The sequence below is a fragment of the Panthera pardus genome, unplaced genomic scaffold, assembly GCF_024362965.1.
Source record: "Panthera pardus isolate Hobbes unplaced genomic scaffold, ASM2436296v1 HiC_scaffold_27, whole genome shotgun sequence".
Lineage (NCBI taxonomy): Eukaryota > Metazoa > Chordata > Mammalia > Carnivora > Felidae > Panthera > Panthera pardus.
Window position 1 is genome coordinate 56,901,967 of NW_026526843.1, and position 21,296 is coordinate 56,923,262.

At 36.4% G+C, this 21,296-nt stretch overlaps 1 protein-coding gene across 4 annotated transcripts in view; it reads left to right on the top strand.

Moving 5' to 3' along the window:
- Positions 1 to 21,296, top strand: part of RPS6KA6 (ribosomal protein S6 kinase A6) — a 219,391-nt gene that overhangs the window by 102,157 nt on the left and 95,938 nt on the right. The window lies entirely within an intron of this gene.

Sequence of the window (21,296 nt, forward strand, 5' to 3'; positions counted from 1 at the left end):
ATGAATACACCACAATTTGTTTATGCATTAATTTATTGATGGATGTTTGGATTGTTTGCAGTTTTGGGATATTACTAACAAAACTGCTACAAACATTCATGTACAAATGAGTGTATGGACATGTTTTCATATTTATGGTTAAATACCTAGGAGTATGACTGGGCTATTTGGTAGATGTATATTTTAACTTATTTTAAAGACACTGTCAAATTGTTTTCCAAGGTGGTATAACTTTTACACTCCCAGCAGCAACATATGAGAGTTTCAGTTGCTCCACATCCTTGCCAACCCTTGATATATGGTCAGTCTTGTTTTCATTTTGGACATAAGTGTGTGTAGTGGTACCTTATTGTGGTTTTGAATTGCATAGTTCTAATGACTGATGATTTTGAGAATTTTTCAGTGCACTTATTTGACAACTTTTTATTTTCTTTGGTAAAATATCTGTTTAAATCTTTGACCCATTTTTGAATTGAGTTCTTCTGAGTTTTGAGAGTCTTTATATATTTTGGATGGTAGGTCGTTTAACATATATGTTGTTTGCAAATATTTTCTTCTGGTCTGTAGTTTATCTTTTCATTCCCTTTAACAATTTCTTTCAAAAAGCAGTTTTTTTAAAAAAAGCAGAAGTTCCTAATTTTGATCAAGTCCAACTTAATTTTTTTTCTTTTATGAATTTGGTGTCCTATTTAAAAAATATTTGCCTAATCTCAGGTCACAAAGATTTTCTGTTTCCTACACAATTTGTAATTTTAGGTTTTACATTTAAGTTTATAATCCTTTAGTGTATGGTGCAGGTATGTGTTGAAGTCCTTTTTTTTTTTTCTTTTTTGCATGTACATACCCCATTGGTCTAGCATTATGATTAGAAAAGTCCATGCTTTCTTCACTGAATTACCTTGCATTTTTGTTGAAAATCAATTGATCATATATGTGAAGGTCTGTTTCTGGACACTCTATTTTGTTCTGTTGATCTATTTGTCTATCTTGATTTCAATACCACGTGATTTCTTGATTATCTTTATAATATGTCTTAAAGTAAGGTAGTGCAAATCCTTGAGCTTTGCTCTTCTTTTTCAAAGTTGTTTTGCCTCTTCTGGGTCCTTTGCATTTCCATATCAATTTTAAAATCAGCTCTTCACTTTCTACAAAAAAGCTTACTGTGGATTGCATTGAACCTCTAAGTCAATTTGCAAATAATTTACATTTTCATAACATTGAGTCTCCCAATCCACGAATATATTTTTTTCCAGTTTTTGAGTCTTCTTTAATTTCTCTCAGCAATATCTTGTCATTTTAAGTCTATAGGTTGTCATTTCAGTCTATAAGTCTTATGCATTTATTAATCAAATTTACCTGTTTCCTTTTAAAAATGCCATTGTAGGGGCGCTTGGGTGGCTCAGTCAGTTGAGCGTCCAACTTCGACTCAGGTCATGATCTCACAACTCGTGGGTTTGAGCCCCGCGTCCGGCTCTGTGCTGACAGTTTGGAGCCTGGAGCCTGCTTCGGATTCTGTGTCTCCCTCTTTCTCTGCCCCTTCCCCACTCATATTCTGTCTCCATCTCTCCCAAAAATAAACATTAAAAAAAAATAAAAAAATAAAAAAATAAAAATGCTATTGTAAATGGAATTGCTTTCTTACTAATTTCATTTTCAAGTTGGATGGAAATACAATTGATGTTTTGCATACTGAATTTGTGTCCCACAGTTTAATTGAACTTCCTTATTACACCTAACAGCTTTTTTTTTTGTAGACTCCATAGAATTTTCTATTTGTAATCTGCAAATAAGGAGTTTTTACTTCTTTTCCATTATCTACATCATTTCTTTCTTTTATTTGTCTTTGCTGCACTGGCTGGGCTCTCCAGTTCAGTGTTCTATTGAATTGATAAGAGCAGACACTCTTGCCTTATTTCTGGTCTTAGGGGAAAAGCATAATTTTAGCATAAGTTATAAAGTTAAGTATAGGTCTTTTTACATGTTCTTTACCAAGTGAAAGTTCCTTTCTGTTACTTGTTTGTTGTATGTTAGATTTTGTAATATTTAATTATTTATTTTTTCTTTTTTCCCCAAGTGTTTATTTATTTATGTGGGAGCAAGGAAAGGGCAGAGAGAGAGGGAGAGAGAGAATTCCAAGCAGGCTCCATGCTGTCAGCAAAGAGCCCGATGCAGGGTTCAGTCCCACAAACCATGAGATCATGACATGAGCCAAAATCAGGAACTGGATGCTCAACCGACTGAACCACCCAGGCCCCCCTGTAATATTCTTTTACTGCCATTATTGAGATGTTATATATTTTTTCTTCTTTAATGTTTTAAACAATGTAATGTTGAATTACATTGATTGATTGTCAAATGTTGAAGCAATCTTGCCTGTGGATGAACCCCCAACATGTAATCATGATGCATTATCTTTTTTGCATATTGGTGGGTGATATTTCCTAAATGTTTGTTAAGAATTTTTACATTTATTTTTATGAGGGACATTTGACTATAGATTTTGTGTATTGTTTATGTCTTGTTTTGATATCAGAGCAAATCTGGTTTTATAGAATGAGTTGGGTAGTGTTTTCTCCTGTTCTGTTTTTTTTTAGAGAATTCAATGTTAAATTGTTATTAAAGTCTAGAAGAATTCAATGTTAAATTGTTACTAAATGATTGGTAGAATTCACCAGTGAATCTATCTGGCCTGAAGTTTTTTAATGGTAAGATGTTTTAACTACATATTCAATTTGTTTAAGAGACTTGGAGGTATTAGGTTTATCTTTTTTTTTTTTTTTTTGAGTGAGCTTTGGTATCTTTGCCTTTTAAAAATTTAACCATTTAACCATTTTAGCAAATTTATCAAATTCACTGGCATGAAATTGTTCATAATACTCTCTTATTATCCTTTTTATAGCAGTAGAAGCATTAATGATACTTGTATCACCATACCTGATGTTCTTATTTTGTCTCTTCTCTCTTTTTTATCTTGCTTAGCCTTGCTAGAGGTTTATCAATTTTATTTTATTTTTTCTCAACAAATCAACTGGCTTTGGGCTTTACTGATTTTTTATTCTATTTCATTGTTTTCCACAGTAACTTTTATTACTTCATTTTTTTCCTGCTTACTATATATTTCACTAACTTTTCTGGTTTTTAAGATGGAAGCTGAAGTTACTAATTTGAGACCTTTCATCTTTCCTAACGTAGGTGTATACTGTTTTAACCATCTCTCTGAACAATGCTTTAGCATTATCCCACATATTTTGATATGTGATGTTTTTATTTTCCTTCAGTTTCACATACTTTCTAATTTCCTTTTTATTTTTTCTTTGACTCATGGGGTATTTAGAAGTATGTTATTTAATTTATAAATATTTTGGCATTTTCCAGATAACTTTGTATTATTGACTTCTAATTTATTTTCCTTGTAGTCATAAACCATAGTTTGTATGACTTCAATTCCCTTAAATTCACTGATAATTATTTTATGCTTCAGTATATAGTATATTTTTGTAAATGTTCTGTGTATACTTAAGGAGAATGTGTATTCTGATTTCGAGTAGTGGAAGGTCCTAAATGCAATTAGATCAAGTTGGCTGATAGTGGTATTAAGTCTACTGCATTCTTAATTTTTTGCCTATATATTCTATAAATTTTTGTGTTACAGAGATTGAAAACTTTGACTATAATTATATATTTATCTTTTTTTCTGTTAATTTTAAATTTCTGTTAAGTTTTGGTTTATGTATTTCAAAGTTCTGTTACAAGTGTGTAAATTTTTGGGATTATCATTTCTTTTTGATAAACTGATAGCTTTATTATTATGAGATGACTTATTTTAACACTGTTAATGTACTTAAAGCAATTATCCTTGCTTTTTATCCAATCTGAAAATCTATGCCTTTTAATTTTAATTTGAGTATTATACCTGTTACATTTAATATGATTATTGATTTGGCTGTGTTTAAATCTCCAATTTTGCTGTTTATGTGGGTTTTTTTGTCTCATCTGTTCTTAGTTTTTCCCTATTTTCTGCCTTATTTTTAAATTGATGTACAACTTTATATTAGTGTCAGGTGTACAACAATGATTTGACACTTGTGTACACTGCAAATTGATCACCACAGTAAATCTAGTCATCATATTTCACCACAAAAAGTTACCAATTTTTTTTCTTGTGCTAAGAATTTTCAAGATCTATTCTTGTGTCATCTATAAATATTCACTACAATACCACTGACTGTAGTCACCATGCTGCACACCACATACCCACCACCTATTTGTTTATCACAACTGAAGTTTGTACCTACTGACCCCCCCTCACCCATTCCTCCACTCACCAACCATCCTCTGTCAGGCAGCCACCACTCTTCTCATTTCCATGACTTTTATTATATTTGTTTGTTTTGTTTTTTAGATTACACTTGAAATAATATGATATTTGCGATTCTTTATCTGACTTATTTCATGTAGCATAACACCCTCAAGGTCCACCCGTGTTGTTACAAATGGAAAAATTTCCTTCTTTTTTATGGCTAGGTAGTACTCCATTGTATACATATACCACCTCTTCTTTATCCATTCATAAATCAATGGACACTTAACATGATTTCTGTATATTGGCTGTTGTAAGTAATGCTATAGCAAGCATAAGGGTGGACATCTTTTCAAATTGGTGTTTATATTTCCTGTGGGTAAATATCCAGCCTTGAAATTGCTAGATCACATGGTAGTTCTGTTTTTTAATTTTTTGAGGAATCTTCATATACTGGTTTGCATAGTGGCCATACCAATTTACATTCCTACAAACAGTGCACAAGTGATCCATTTTCTCCACATCATCCTCAACAGTTATTATTCTTTTCTTTTTGATGATAGCCATTCTAACAGGTGTGAGGCAATATCTCATTGTGCATTTGATTTGCATTTCCCTGATGATTAGTACTGTCTTCTTTAAAAATATGTCTATTCAGATCTTCTGATCATTTTTTAAAATCAAATTGTTTTTTTATTTTTTGGTGATGAGTTGCAGGAGTTCATTTTATATTTTGGATAGTAATACCTTACCAAATATGTGACTTGCAAATATTAGTATGTTGCCTTTTCATTTCATTGATATTTTTCTTTGCTGTGCAGGAGCTTTTTTGTTTGATGTGGTCCCACTTGTTTATTTTTGCTGTTGTTACCTTTGGAGTCAGATTAAAAAAAAAAATTAAGATCAATGTCAAGGAGTTTTTACTGCCTAAGTTTTCTTTCAGGAGTTTTATGGTTTTGGGTCCTATGTTTAACTCTTTAATCCATTTTAACTTAATTTTCTTTGTGTGTATGGTATAAGATATTAATCTAGTTGCATTGTTTTCATGTGGCTATCCAGTTTTCCCAACAACATTTATTAAAGAGACTATCTTTTCTCCCTTGTATATTCTTACCTCCTTTATCATAAGTTAGTTGGTCATATATGTATAGGTTTATTTTTGGATTCTGTTCTATTAAGGGATGTGTCTATTTTTATGTCAATACCATATTATTTTGCTTACTATAGCTTTGTAATGTAGTTTTAACTCAGGAAGCTTGATGACTACATTTTTTTTTTCTTTCTCAAGGTTGCTTTGGATATTTAAGATCTTTTATTATTCCAAACAGATTTTAAAATTGTTCATTCTAACTTTCTTCAATAATGCCTTTGGAATTATAGTGGGATAGCATTGAATTTGTACATTTTTCTTGGATAATGTGGACATTTTAACAGTATTAATTCTTCTGATCTGTAAGTGGAGAATATTGTTCCATTTATTTGTGACCTTTTCAATTTATTTATTTATTTTTTTTTAATTTTCCAGTTAGTAAACATACAGTGTAGTCTTGGTGTCAGTAGTAGAACCCAGTGATTCATCTCTTACATGTGATAGAGCTCATCTCAAAAAGTTCCCTCCTTTATGCCTTTCACCCATTTAACTCACCCCCTCCAGCAACCCTCAGTTTGTTCTATGTATTTAAGAGTTTCTTATGGTTTTCTCCCCCTCTGTTTTGATCTAATTTTTCCTTCCCTTCCCCTATGTTCATCTGTTGAGTTTACCAAATTCCATATGTGAATGAAATTATGTGTTATGTCTTTATCAGACTGACTTAGCACACTACTCTCCAGTTCCATCCATATTGTTGCAAATGGTAAGATTTTATTCTTTTCATCACCAAGTAGTGTACCATGTTGTATGTACATCTTCTTAATCCATTCATCAGTTGAAGGACATTTGGGCTCTTTCTATAATTTGGCTATTGTTGAAAGCACTGCTATAAACATTGGGGCACACATGCCCCTTCAAATCAGCATTTTTGTATCCTTTGAATAAATTCCTAGTAGTGCAATTGCTGGGTTGTAGGGTAGTTCTATTTTTAATTATTTAAAATTAAAAATGGAACCTCCATATTGTTTTCCAGAATAGCTGCACCAGTTTGCATTCCTACCAACAGTACAAAAGGGTTCCCCTTTCTCCACGTTCTTGCCCAAATCTATTGTTTCCTGAGTTGATTTTAGCCATTCTGACTGATATCTGTTTGTGGTTTTGATTTGTATTTCCCTGATTATGAGTGATGTTGAGCCTCTTTTCATGTGTCATTTAGCCATCTGGATGACTTCTTTGGAAAAGTGTGTCTATTTGCATTTTCTACCCATTTATTCACTGGATATTTGTTTTTTTTTGGGTGTTGAGTTTGGTAAGATCTTTATAGATTTTGAATACTCATCCTTCTGATATATCATTTGCAAATATCTTCTTCTATTCCATCAGATCCCCTTTAGTTTTGTTGATTGCTTCCTTTGCCGTTCAGAAGCTTTTTATCTTGATGAGGTCCCAATAGTTCATTTCTGCTTTTATTTCTCTTGCCACTGGAGACATGTCAAGTAAGAAGTTGCCGTGGTCTAGGTGAAAGTGGTTGCTGCCTGTATTCTCCCATAGGATTTTGATGGTTTCCAGTATCACATTTAGATCTTTCATCTATTTTGAATTTATTTTTGTATGGTTTAAGAACGTGGTCCAGGTTCATTCTTCTGTATGTTGCTGTCCAGTTCTCCCAGCATCATTTGTCTTTTTGCCATTGGATACTCTTTTCTGTTTTATTGAAGATTAGTTGACCATATATCTGTGAGTCCATTTCTGGGTTCTTTATTCCATTGGTCTATAGGTCTGTTTTGTGCCAATACCATCCTATCTTAATGATATTGCTTTGCAATACAGGTTAAAAGTCTGGGATTGTGATGTCTCTACTTTGGTTCTTTTTCAACATCACTTTGGCTATTCAGGGTCTTTGTGGTTACATACAAATTTTAGGATTGTTTGTTCTAGCTCTGTGAAGAATGCTGGTATTATTTGGGTAGGGATTGCATTAAATGTGTTGATTGCTTTGGGGAGTATTAATATTTTAACAATATTTGTTCTTCCAGTCCATGAGCATGGAATGCTTTTCCATTTCTTTATGTGTTCTTCAATTTCTTTCATCAGCTTTCTATAGTTTTCAGCATAAAAATCTTTACGTCTTTGGTCAGGTTTAATCCTAGGTATTTTATCATTTTTGTTACAATTGTAAATGGGATCGATTCCTTGATACCTCTGTCTGTTGCTTCATTATTGGTGTATAGAAATGTAACTGATTTCTGTATGTTGATTTTATGTCCTACGACTTTGCTGAATTCATGTATCAGCTCTAGCAGTATTTCTTTTTCTTTTTTCTTTTTTTTTGTGGAGTATTTCGGGTTTTCCATGTAGAGTATCATGTCATCTGCAAAGAGTAAAAGTTTAACTTTCTCCTTGCCAATTTGTATGCCATTTACTTCGTTTTGTTTTCTGATTGCTGAGGCTAGGACTACCAACACTATGTTGAACAACAAGTGGTGAGAGTGGACATCCCTATCATGTTCCTGATCTTTTGGGGAAAGCTCTCAGTTTTTCCACAATGAGGTTAATATTAGCTGTGGGCTTTTCATGTATGGCTTTCATGACGTTAAGGTATGCTTCTTCTATACCTACTTTCTGGAGTGTTTTTATCAGGAAATGATGCTATATTTTCTCAACTGCTTTTTTTTGCATCTATTGACTGGATCATATGGTCCTTACCCTTTCTTCTATTAATGTGATGCATCACATTGATTGATTTGCAAATATTGAACCAGCCCTGCAGCCAAGGAATGATTTAAAGTTGATCATGATGAATAATTCTTCTAATATACTGTTCATTTTGATTTCCTAGTATCTTGTTAAGAAATTTTGTATCTAGGTTAACATGAATATTGGCATGTAATTCTCCTTTTTAGTGGGGTTTTGTCTGGTTTGGAATCAATATAATGCTTGGTTCATAGAATGAATTTAGAACTTTTCCTTCCATTTCTATTTTTGGAACATTTTGAGGAGAATATGTATTTACTCTTCCTTAAATTCTGGTAGAATTCCCCTGGGAAGCCATCTGGCCCAGGATGCTTACTTGTTGGAAGATATTTGATAACTCATTCAATTTCTTTGCTGGGTTGTAGCAAATTTTCTAATTCTTCTTGTTTGAATTTCTAACTTTCTAATTCTTCTTGTTTGAATTTTTGTAGTATGTGGATGTTTAGAAATTTCTCCATTTCATCCAGATTGTCCAGTTTTTTGGCAGATAATTTTTATACTATTCTCTTATAATTGTTTGTGTTTCTGTGGTGTTGGTTGTGGTCTCTCCTTGTTCATTTGAGATTTGATTTATTTGGGTCCTCTCTCTTTTCTTTTTTTTTTATTTTTTAATATATGAAATTTACTGTCAAATTGGTTTCCATACAACACCCAGTGCTCATCCCAAAAGGTGCCCTCCTCAATACCCATCACCCACCCTGCCCTCCCTCCCACCCCCCATCAACCCTCAGTTTGTTCTCAGTTTTTAACAGTCTCTTATGCTTTGGCTCTCTCCCAATCTAACCTCTTTTTTTTTTTTCCTTCCCCTCCCCCATAGGTTTCTGTTACGTTTCTCAGGATCCACATAAGAGTGAAACCATATGGTATCTGTCTTTCTCTGTATGGCTTATTTCACTTAGCATCACACTCTCCAGTTCCATCCACGTTGCTACAAAAGGCCATATTTCATTTTTTCTCATTGCCATGTAGTATTCCATTGTGTATATAAACCACAATTTCTTTATCCATTCATCAGTTGATGGACATTTAGGCTCTTTCCATAATTTGGCTATTGTTGAAAGTGCTGCTATAAACATTGGGGTACAAGTGCCCCTATGCATCAGTACTCCTGTATCCCTTGGATAAATTCCTAGCAGTGCTATTGCTGGGTCATAGGGTAGGTCTATTTTTAATTTTCTGAGGAACCTCCACACTGCTTTCCAGAGCGGCTGCACCAATTTGCATTCCCACCAACAGTGCAAGAGGGTTCCCGTTTCTCCACATCCTCTCCAGCATCTATAGTCTCCTGATTTCTTCATTTTGGCCACTCTGACTGGCGTGAGGTGATCTCTGAGTGTGGTTTTGATTTGTATTTCCCTGATAAGGATCGACATTGAACATCTTTTCATGTGCCTGTTGGCCATCCGGATGTCTTCTTTAGAGAAGTGTCTATTCATGTTTTCTGCCCATTTCTTCACTGGGTTATTTGTTTTTTGGGTGTGGAGTTTGATGAGCTCTTTATAGATTTTGGATACTAGCCCTTTGTCCGATATGTCATTTGCAAATATCTTTTCCCATTCCGTTGGTTGCCTTTTAGTTTTGTTGGTTGTTTCCTTTGCTGTGCAGAAGATTTTATCTTCATAAGGTCCCAGTAATTCATTTTTGCTTTTAATTCCCTTGCCTTTGGGGATGTGCCGAGTAAGAGATTGCTACGGCTGAAGTCAGAGAGGTCTTTTCCTGCTTTCTCCTCTAAGGTTTTGATGGTTTCCTGTCTCACATTCAGGTCCTTTATCCATTTTGAGTTTATTTTTGTGAATGGTGTGAGAAAGTGGTCTAGTTTCAACCTTCTGCATGTTGCTGTCCAGTTCTCCCAGCACCATTTGTGAAAGAGACTGTCTTTTTTCCATTGGATGTTCTTTCCTGCTTTGTCAAAGATGAGTTGGCCATACGTTTGTGGGTCTAGTTCTGGGGTTTCTATTCTATTCCATTGGTCTATGTGTCTGTTTTTATGCCAATACCATGCTGTCTTGATGATGACAGCTTTGTAGTAGAGGCTAAAGTCTGGGATTGTGATGCCTCCTGCTTTATTCTTCTTCTTCAAAATTACTTTGGCTATTCGGGGCCTTTCGTGGTTCCATATGAATTTTAGGATTGCTTGTTCTGGTTTTGAGAAGAATGCTGGTGCAATTTTGATTGGGATTGCATTGAATGTGTAGATAGCTTTGGGTAGTATTGACATTTTGACAATATTTATTCTTCCAATCCATGAGCAGGGAATGTCTTTCCATTTCTTTATATCTTCTTCAATTACCTTCATAAGCTTTCTATAGTTTTCAGCATACAGATCTTTTACATCTTTGGTTAGATATATTCCTAGGTATTTTATGCTTCTTGGTGCAATTGTGAATGGGATCAGTTTCTTTATTTGTCTTTTTCTGTTGCTTCATTGTTAGTGTATAAGAATGCAACTGATTTCTGTACATTGATTTTGTATCCTGCAACTTTGCTGAATTCATGTATCAGTTCTAGCAGACTTTTGGTGGAGTCTATCGGATTTTCCATGTATAATATCATGTCATCTGCAAAAAGCGAAAGCTTGACTTCATCTTTGCCAATTTTGATGCCTTTGATTTCCTTTTGTTGTCTGATTGCTGATGTTAGAACTTCCAACACTATGTTAAACAACAGCGGTGAGAGTGGGCATCCCTGTCGTGTTCCTGATCTCAGGGAAAAAGCTCTCAGTTTTTCCACTTTGAGGATGATGTTAGCTGTGGGCTTTTCATAAATGGCTTTTATGATCTTTAGGTATGTTCCTTCTATCCCGACTTTCTCAAGGGTTTTTATTAAGAAAGGGTGCTGGATTTTGTCAAAGGCCTTTTCTGCATCGATTGACAGGATCATATGGTTCTTCTCTTTTTTTTTGTTAATGTGATGTATCACGTTGATCGATTTGCGAATGTTGAACCAGGCCTGCATCCCAGGAATGAATCCCACTTGATCATGGTGAATAATTCTTTTTATATGCTGTTGAATTCGATTTGCTAGTATCTTATTGAGAATTTTTGCATCCATATTCATCAGAGATATTGGCATGTAGTTCTCTTTTTTTTACTGGGTCTCTGTCTGGTTTAGGAATCAAAGTAATACTTGCTTCATAGAATGAGTCTGGAAGTTTTCCTTCCCTTTCTATTTCTTGGAATAGCTTGAGAAGGATAGGTATTATCTCTGCTTTAAACGTCTGTTAGAACTCCCCTGGGAAGCCATCTGGTCCTGGACTCTTATTTGTTGGGAGATTTTTGATAACCGATTCAATTTCTTCGCTGGTTATGGGTCTGTTCAAGCTTTCTATTTCCTCCTGATTGAGTTTTGGAAGAGTGTGGGTGTTTAGGAATTTGTCCATTTCTTCCAGGTTGTCCAACTTGTTGGCATACAATTTTTCGTAGTATTCCCTGATAATTGTTTGTATCTCTGAGGGATTGGTTGTAATCATTCCATTTTCATTCATGATTTTATCTATTTGGGTCATCTCCCTTTTCTTTTTGAGAAGCCTGGCTAGAGGTTTGTCAATTTTGTTTATTTTTTCAAAAAACCAACTCTTGGTTTCGTTGATCTGCTCTACAGTGTTTTTAGATTCTATATTGTTTATTTCTGCTCTGATCTTTATTATTTCTTGTCTTCTGCTGGGTTTAGGCTGCCTTTGCTGTTCTGCTTCTATTTCCTTTAGGTGTGCTGTTAGATTTTGTATTTGGGATTTTTCTTGTTTCTTGAGATAGGCCTGGATTGCAATGTATTTTCCTCTCAGGACTGCCTTCGCTGCATCCCAAATCGTTTGGATTGTTGTATTTTCAATTTTGTTTGTTTCCATATATTTTTTAATTTTTTCTCTAATTGCCTGGTTGACCCACTCATTCGTTAGTAGGGTGTTCTTTAACCTCCATGCTTTTGGAGGTTTTCCAGACTTTTTCCTGTGGTTGATTTCAAGCTTCATTGCATTGTGGTCTGAAAGTATGCATGGTATAATTTCAATTCTTGTAAACTTATGAAGGGCTGTTTTGTGACCCAGTATATGATCTATCTTGGAGAATGTTCCATGTGCACTCGAGAAGAACGTATATTCTGTTGCTTTGGGATGCAGAGTTCTAAATAGATCTGTCAAGTCCATCTGATCCAATGTATCATTCAGGGCCCTTGTTTCTTTATTGACCGTGTGTCTAGATGATCTATCCATTTCTGTAAGTGGGGTGTTAAAGTCCCCTGCAATGACCACATTCTTATCAATAAGGTTGCTTATGTTTATGAGTAATTGTTTTATATATCTGGGGCTCCGGTATTCGGCGCATAGACATATATAATTGTTAGGTCTTCCTGATGGATAGACCCTGTAATTATTATATAATGCCCTTCTTCATCTCTTGTTACAGCCTTTAATTTAAAGTCTAGTTTGTCTGATATAAGTATGGCTACTCCAGCTTTCTTTTGGCTTTCAGGAGCATGATAAATAGTTCTCCATCCCCTCACTCTCAATCTAAAGGTGTCCTCAGATCTAAAATGAGTCTCTTGTAGACAGCAAATAGATGGGTCTTGTTTTTTTACCCATTCTGATACCCTATGTCTTTTGGTTGGCGCATTTAATCCATTTACATTCAGTGTTATTATAGAAAGATACGGGTTTAGAGTCATTGTGATGTCCGTATGTTTTATGCTTGTAGTGATGTCTCTGGTACTTTGTCTCACAGGATCCCCCTTAGGATCTCTTGTAGGGCTGGTTTAGTGGTGACAAATTCCTTCAGTTTTTGTTTGTTTGGGAAGACCTTTATCTCTCCTTCTATTCTAAATGACAGACTTGCTGGATAAAGGATTCTCGGCTGCATATTTTTTCTGTTTAGCACACTGAAGATATCGTGCCAAGCCTTTCTGGCCTGCCAAGTTTTAAAGGAGAGATCAGTCACGAGTCTTATAGGTCTCCCTTTATATGTGAGGGCACGTTTATCCCTTGCTGCTTTCAGAATTTTCTCTTTATCCTTGTATTTTGCCAGTTTCACTATGATATGTCATGCAGAAGATCGATTCAAGTTACGTCTGAAGGGAGTTCTCTGTGCCTCTTGGATTTCAATGCCTTTTTCCTTCCCCAGTTCAGGGAAGTTCTCAGCTATATTCTTCAAGTACCCCTTCAGCACCCTTCCCTCTCTCTTCCTCCTCTGGGATACCAATTATGCGTATATTATTTTTTTTTAGTGTATCACTTAGCTCTCTAATTTTCCCCTCATACTCCTGGATGTTTTTATCTCTCTTTCTCTCAGCTTCCTCTTTTTCCATAACTTTATCTTCTAGTTCACCTATTCTCTCCTCTGCCTCTTCAATCTGAGCCGTCGTCGTTTCCATTTTGTTTTGCATTTCATTTAAAGCGCTTTTCAACTCCTCGTGACTGTTCCTTAGTCCCTTGATCTCTGTAGCAAGAGATTCTCTGCTGTCCTCTATACTGTTTTCAAGCCCAGCGATTAATTTTATGACTATTATTCTAAATTCACTTTCTGTTATCTTATTTAAATCCTTTTTGATCAGTTCATTAGCTGTTGTTATTTCCTGGAGATTCTTCTGAGGAATTCTTCCGTTTGGTCATTTTGGATAGTCCCTGGAGTGGTGAGGACCTGCAGGGCACTTCCCCTGTGCTGTGGTGTATAACTGGAGTTGGTGGGCGGGGCTGCAGTCCGACCTGATGTCTGCTCCCAGCCCACCGCTGGGGCCACAGTCAGACTGGTGTGTGCCTTCTCTTCCCCTCTCCTAGGGGCGGGATTCACTGTGGGGTGGCGTGGCCCGTCTGGGCTACTTGCACACTGCCAGGCTTGTGGTGCTGGGGATCTGGCGTATTAGCTGGGGTGGGTAGGCAAGGTGCATGTGGGCAGGAGGGGCAGGCTTAGCTCGCTTTTCCTTAGGTAATCCACTTCAGGAGGGGCCCTGTGGCAGCGGGAGGGAGTCAGATCCGCTGCCGGAGGTTTGGCTCCGCAGAAGCACAGAGTTGGGTGTTTGTGCAGAGCGAGCAAGTTCCCTGGCAGGAACTGGTTCTCTTTGGGATTTTGGCTGGGGGATGGGCGAGGGAGATGGCGCTGGCGAGCGCCTTTGTTCCCCGCCAAGCTGAGCTCTGCCATCTGGGGGCTCAGCAGCTCTCCCTCCCTTTGTCCTCCAGCCTTCCCGCTTTCTGAGCAGAGCTGTTAACTTATGACCTCCCAGACGCTAAGTCGCGCTTGCTGTCGGAACACAGTCCGTCCGGCCCCTCAGCTTTTGCCAGCCAGACTCGGGGGCTCTGTTTGGCCGGCGAGCCGCCCCTCCGCCCTGGCTCCCTCCCGCCAGTCCGTGCAACGCGCACCGCCTCGCCGCCCTTCCTACCCTCTTCCGTGGGCCTCTCGTCTTCGCTTGGCTCTGGAGACTCCATTCTGCTAATCCTCTGGCGGTTTTCTGGGTTCTTTAGGCAGGTGTAGGTGGAATCTAAGTGATCAGCAGGACGCGCGGTGAGCCCAGCGTCCTCCTCCGCCACCATCTTCCCCTGCACCTCTCTTTTCTTTTTGATAGTCCATATAGTGCTTTATCAGTTTTGTTTATTCTTTCAGAAAAACAGCTCTTAGTTTAATTAACGTGTTATACTATTTGTTATTATTATTATTATTATTATTATTATTATTATCATCATTATGTATTGTTTATTTCTGCACTGTTCCTTATTATTTCCCTTCTTCTGCCGGCTTTGGGCTTTATTCAGTGCTCCTTTTCTAAGTCCTTTAGGTGTAAGTTTAGGTTGTGTATTTGGGAACTTTCTTGCTTCTTGAGATTGGGCTGAATTGCAAGCTATTTTCCTCTTAGGCCTGCATCCAAAAGGGTTTGGACTATTGTGTTTTAATTTTCATTTGCTTCCATGTATTTTTTAATTTCTTCTTTAATTTCCTGGGTAACCCATTCATTCTTTAGTAGGATGGTCTTTAACCTCTATGTATTTGAGAGATTTCCATTTTTTTCTTGTGGTTGACTTCAAGTTTCATAGTATTGTGATCTGAAAATATGCATGGTATGATCTTGATCTTTTTGTACCTGTTGAGAGTTATTTTGTGACACGGTATATGATCTGTTTTGGAGAATGTTCCATGTTCACTCAAGAAGAATGTGTATTCTGCTGCTTTAAGATGAAGTGCTCTGAATATATCTGTGAAGTCTATCTGGTCCAATGTGTCATTCAGGGTTGTAGTTTCCTCATTGATTTTCTGCCTAGATGATCTGTCCATTGCTGTTAATGGAGTACTAAAATCTCCTACAATTTTGATAGCATTATCCATAAGCTGGCTTATGATTGTGATTAATTGATTCATATATTTGGGTGCTATCATATTGGGGGCATAAATATTTATAATGCTATCAAGTTCTTCTTGATGGATAGACCCTTTAATTATGATATAATGCCCTTCATTTCTTGTTACAGTCTTTGGTTTCAAATCTAGTTTGTCTGATATAAGTATGGCTACTTTGGCTTTCTTTTGATGTTTGTTAGCATGTAGATGGTTCTCCATCACCTCACTTTCACTCTTCAGGTGTCTAAGTCTAAAATGAGTCTCTTGTAGGCAGCATATAGATGTATCTTTTTTTTTAATCAATTCTTATGTCCTGTACTTTTTTGATTGGGGCATTTAGTTCATTTATATTCAGAGTGATTTTTGAAATATATGAATTTAGTGCCATCGTGTTATCTATAGATTTCATGTTTGTTATGATGTCTCTGGTCTTTTTCAGTCTTTGCTGCTTTCCACTCTCACGGTCCCCCTTAGGATCTATTACCAGGCTATTTTAGTACTCAAGAACTCCCATAGTTTTTGGTTGTCTGGGAAAGTCTTTATTTCTCCTTCTATTCTGAATGACAGCTTTGCTGTGTAAAGGATTCCTGGCTCCATAGTTTTTATGTTCAGCACATTGAGTATTTCCTGTTACTCCTTTCTGGCCTGCCAAGTTTCATTGGACAGGTTCTACTAAGAGGTTCTACTAACCTTATGTATCTACCCATGTAGGTTAAGAAATGTTTGTCCCTAGCTGTTTTCAGAATTCTCTGTCTTTGTATTTTGCAAGTTTCACTATGATATTTTGTGGTGTTGACCTGTTTTTGTTGATTTTGAAGGGAGTTCTCTGTGCCTCTTGGACTTGGATACCTGTTTCCCTTCCCGGATTAGGGACGTTCTCAGCTATACTTTGTTCAAATAAACCTTCTGACCCTTTCTCTTGCTTTTCTTCTGGAAACACGGATATTTTCATTTCATGGAATCACTTAGCTCTCCAATTCTCCCCTTGTGATCTAGTAATTTCCTTTCACTATTTTTTCAGATTTATTATTTTTCATAATTTTTCTTTTATTTCACCTATTCTCTCATCTGCTTCTTTCATCCTTATTGTCATTGTATCTAATTTATTTTGCATTTCAGTTGTAGCATTTCTAAATTCATCCTGACTAGTTCTTAGGTTTTTGATCGCTGCAGCAAGAGTTTCCCTGGTGTGTTCTATGCTTTTATCAAGCCCAACTATTAGTCTTAGTACTGTTATTCTAAATTTTTTTTCATGAGGCACCTGGGTAGCTCAGTCGGTTAAGTATTTGAATTCATCTCAGGTCATGATCTAGTGGTTTGAGAGTTCGAGCCCCATGCCCACATCAGACTCTGTACTGACATCCCAGAGCCTGGAGCCTGCTTGAGATTATGTGTCTTGTTCTCTCTGCTCCCTGCTCCCCAGTGCTCATGGTCTTTCCCTCTTTCTCAAAAATAAATATTAAAAAAACTGTGTTTCAATGTTTTTCAGTTATCTTCTTATATCTGTTTTAAGCAATTCTCTGACTGTGATTTCTTCTTGACCTTTCTTTGGCGAATGGTCCTCCAACTTGTCATTTTGCCAAACTTCTGTCTTTTGTGTCTTTTAAAAGGTTGTTATATGTCCTACCCCTGAGTGTACTACTATGTTATAGAGGCACCATACATTGTCCTGACCTGGCACTTCAGGATGTGGTTTCAGTGTACGTTGCATGCACCCTGTTGTTACGTTTTGGCTGGTGTATTCTACTGGTCAGTCTTCTGCAGAGCTCCTCCTTGATTGTAGTGGTGGAGTGTTTGGACCCTCAACCAGATATGCTTTGATTTTTTTTATTGAAATGGCCATGGAAATAAAAGAAGGAAAAGTTGGGTTGGGGGGAGGCAAAGACTGATCCTATAAAAAAGGAAAAATGAAAGGGGCAGTAAGAAGAGCAGAGAATCAAAAAACTATAAGGTTAAACCAGAGAAAGAGAAAGGGAATTAAAAAGAAGAAAGGAAAAGGTGGAAAAAGAAAAGAATAAAGATGCCTGATTAAACAAAGAAACAAACAAAATGTGTGTGTGTGTGTGTGTGTGTGTGTGTATTTATAGTAAGAATTGACCCAAAACAAATCAGAAATGATGAGCCTGATTCCAAAAGAAAAAAATAATGTAGAAAAAAAATGAAAAATAAAATAAAATAAGTAAAAAAGAGATGTCTATTGGTTCCTGGGACCAGTAGCTGTGCTGGACTGGATGAGAGTCTGACTGAGTTGGGGCAGTCAGTCTTGCTCCAGTAGGTAAGCAGTTGCCTGCACGGACTTACGGGATTTGGTGTAAGCCTGTCCCATCTCTACTGGGGTCCCCTGTGCTGCTCTCTGAAGTCCCACCATTTTGGTGTTGGGGGTAAAATGGCAACACCCCACTCTTTCCTCCCCAGACTAGGTATCTCAACCCACGCTGTTCAGGCAGCCCTCATAGAATAGTGAAGGCGGTCACCTTGCCCTGCTCCACAGTTCTCCTGCACCTTCTAGATACTTGGCTGAGCTTCAAAGCCCAAAGTCTTAAAGGACCCAGTCTGTATGGCTTTTCTCCCCTGTTGCAGAGTAGAGCCACTCTGCCCTGCTGATAAAAGGCCTTTGGCTGACACCTGCAGGGTCTTTTGTCTTTGGGGAGGCAATAAACCTTCTTCCCAAAGTCCTCCAGGAAGGGGGCTGCTCTGTCCCAGTGTGCCCCTGAGAATGCTATACCACGCTATGTACTCCTGGGCCAGCTCTTACCTGCCCACGTGTGCAAACCAAGGCTCCCAGCTTTGGTCCAGAGAAAGTCACACACTTTCAGACCTCCCAAGTTTCAGCTTCTAAGGCTGTTTGCAAAAAATAAACTGGCCGTCTCCATACTTCTTGTTTCCCAGTCTGTGATCCAGTGAGGTTTTCCTTTTGTGCTAATGTGATGCTGCACTTTCACAACCCCTTTCTCTTTCTCTCCTTTTTGTCTCTCCACAGAAAGGGTTCCCTCCCCTCAGTGCCTATGCCATTTTATCACCCCCAATTCACATGCATGCACCTCGATCCTGCCAAGCTGTTTCCCTCCAATTGTGGAGATCCTTCTGCCAATTCACAGATTGCTTTCATGGGTGTTCCAAGTGATCTGACCTCAATAAAGCTGTGTTTGAGGGAAAACAAAAATCCCGGTCACCCTACTTAACTGCCATCTTAACTCCCTCTTCAATTACTTTCATCAATGTTTTATAGTTTTCAGTGTACAGATTTTTAACCCTTTGATTAAGTTTATATGTAGATATTTTTTTCTTTTTTAAGTAATATAATATAAATGGATAGTTTTCTTAATTTCTCTTTCTGATAGTTCATTATTGGTTTATAGAAATGCAACAGATTATTGCATGTTGATTTTGTACCTTGGAAGTTTACTGAGTTTGTTTATTAGTTCTAACACTTTTTTTAATGGAGTCTTTAGTGTTTTCCATATACAAAATTATGGTGTCTACAAATTGTGATGGTTTTACTTCTTTATTCCAATTTGGATGCCTTTTTAATTATTTTTCTTCCAATTGGTCTAGTGAAGATTTTTAATACATATGTTGAATAAAAGTGGAGAAAGTGGACATCCTTGTCTTGTTCCTATCTTAGGAAGCTTTTCACAGTTAAGTATGATATTAGCTGTGGACTTATTTATTACGTTGAGGTATGTTCCCTCTACACCCACATTTTTGAGAGCTTTTACCTAAAAAGGTGTTCGATTTTGCCACAGGTTTTTTTCTACGTCTACTGACATGATCATGTAATTTTTATCCTTTATTCTGTTAATGTGGTGGTTCATGTTTGATTTTTCGGTGTGGAATCATCCTTGTATCCCTGGAATAAATCCCTCTTGATTATGCTATACAGTTCTTTTGATGTGTTGTTGAATTTGGGAATATTTTGTTGAAAATTTTTGAATCTATGTTTATCAGTAATGTTGTGCTGCACTTTTCTATTTTTTTTTTTTATTTCTCTTGTTTCTTTTAGTTTTTTTAGTACCTTGTGCAGTTTCATTATCAGGATAATGCTGGCTTCATGAAATGATTTTGGAAACTTTGCCTCTACTTCATTTTTTTTAATATAGTTTTAGGATAAGTACTCACTCTTCTTTAAATGTTTGATAGAATTCACCTATGAAGGTGTCTGACTTTTGTTAGGATATATATATATATATATATAATAAATGATTCAGTTTTATTACTGCTAATGGCTTTGTTCTGATTTTCTATTTCTTCTTGATCCAGTTTTGGATTATTATATGTTTCAAGAATTTACTATTGCTTCTAGGTAGTCCAGTATTGTTCATAGCAACCTCTTACACTATGTTTTATATTTCTGTTAGTGGTTGTAACTTCTCTTTCATTTCTGATTTTATTTATTTGACCCATCTTACTTTTTTCATGGTGAGTTTAGTGAAAAGTTTGTCAATTTTGTTTATCCTGTCATTGCAAATGGCAAGATTTCATTCTTTTTGTGGCTGAATAATATTCCACTGTACAAATATATACCACATCTTTATCCACTCATCTGTCAGTGGAAACTGGGGATGCTTCAATAATTTGACTGCTGTAAATAATGCTGCAATAAATATTGGGATGCATGTATCCCTTTGAATTAGGGTTTTTGTGGTTTTTGGTAAAAAAAAAAAGTAGTGTGATTACTAGATCACAGATTAGTTCCATTTTTAACTTTTTGAGGAGCCTCCATACTGGTTTCCATAGTGGCTGCACCAGTTCATATTCCCACAAAGAGTGCACAAGGGTTCCTTTTTCTCAACATCCTCACCAACACTTGTTGTTTCATGTGTTCTTTATTTTAGCCATTTTGACAGAAGTGGGGTGATATCTCATTGTAGTTTTGATTTGCATTTCCTTGATTATGAGTGATGTTGAACATATTTTCATGTGTCTATTGGCTGTTTGTATGTCTTTTTTGGATAAACCTCTGTTCATGTCTTCTGCCTATTTTTTAATTGGATTATTTGTTTTCTGGAAGTTGAGTTGTTTCAAATCTGTTTTTTTATAAGTTTTTTATTTAAATTCCAGTTAACAGTGTAATATTAGTTTCAGTTCTACAATACAGTGATTCAACACTTCAATTTAACACCCAGTGCTCAAGACAATTTCTCTCCTTATTCCCTGTCAACTATTTAACCCACCCCTCCAGACACCACTCCCTTTGTAACCATCAGTTTGTTCTTCAGAGTTAAAAATCTGTTTCTTGGATTTCCTCTTCTTATTTTTTTTTAATCCTTGGCTTGTTGATTTTGTTTCTTAAAGCCACACATGAGTGAAATAATATGTTGTCTTTCTCTCACTGATTCATTTTGCTTAGCATAATACTCTCTAGCTCTATCCATGTCGTTGCACATGGCAAGATTGCATTCTTTTTTTGGCTGAGCAATTTCCATCATATGTATACACCACATTATCTTTATGCATTCATCAGTTGATGGACACTTGGGCTGTCTCCATAATTTGATTATTGTAGATAATACTAGTATAAACATCAGGGTTTTTTGGTTTTTGTTTTTTTGTTTTTTTGTTTTTTTACTCTTTGGATAAATACCCAGTAGTGTGATTGCTGGATCATAAGGTAGTTCTATTTTAAATATTTGAAGAGACTCCACATTGTTTTCGAGAGGGGTATCAATCTTTTTACACCTTCTTGGGACTAGCCCATTTTTAGATATGCCATTTGAAAATATCTTCTCCCATTGAGTATGTTCCCTTTCATTTTGATGATTATTTCCTTTGCTGTGCAAAAGCTTTTTATTTTGATGTAGTCCCAATAGTTTTTTTTTTCTTTTATTTTCTTTGCCTC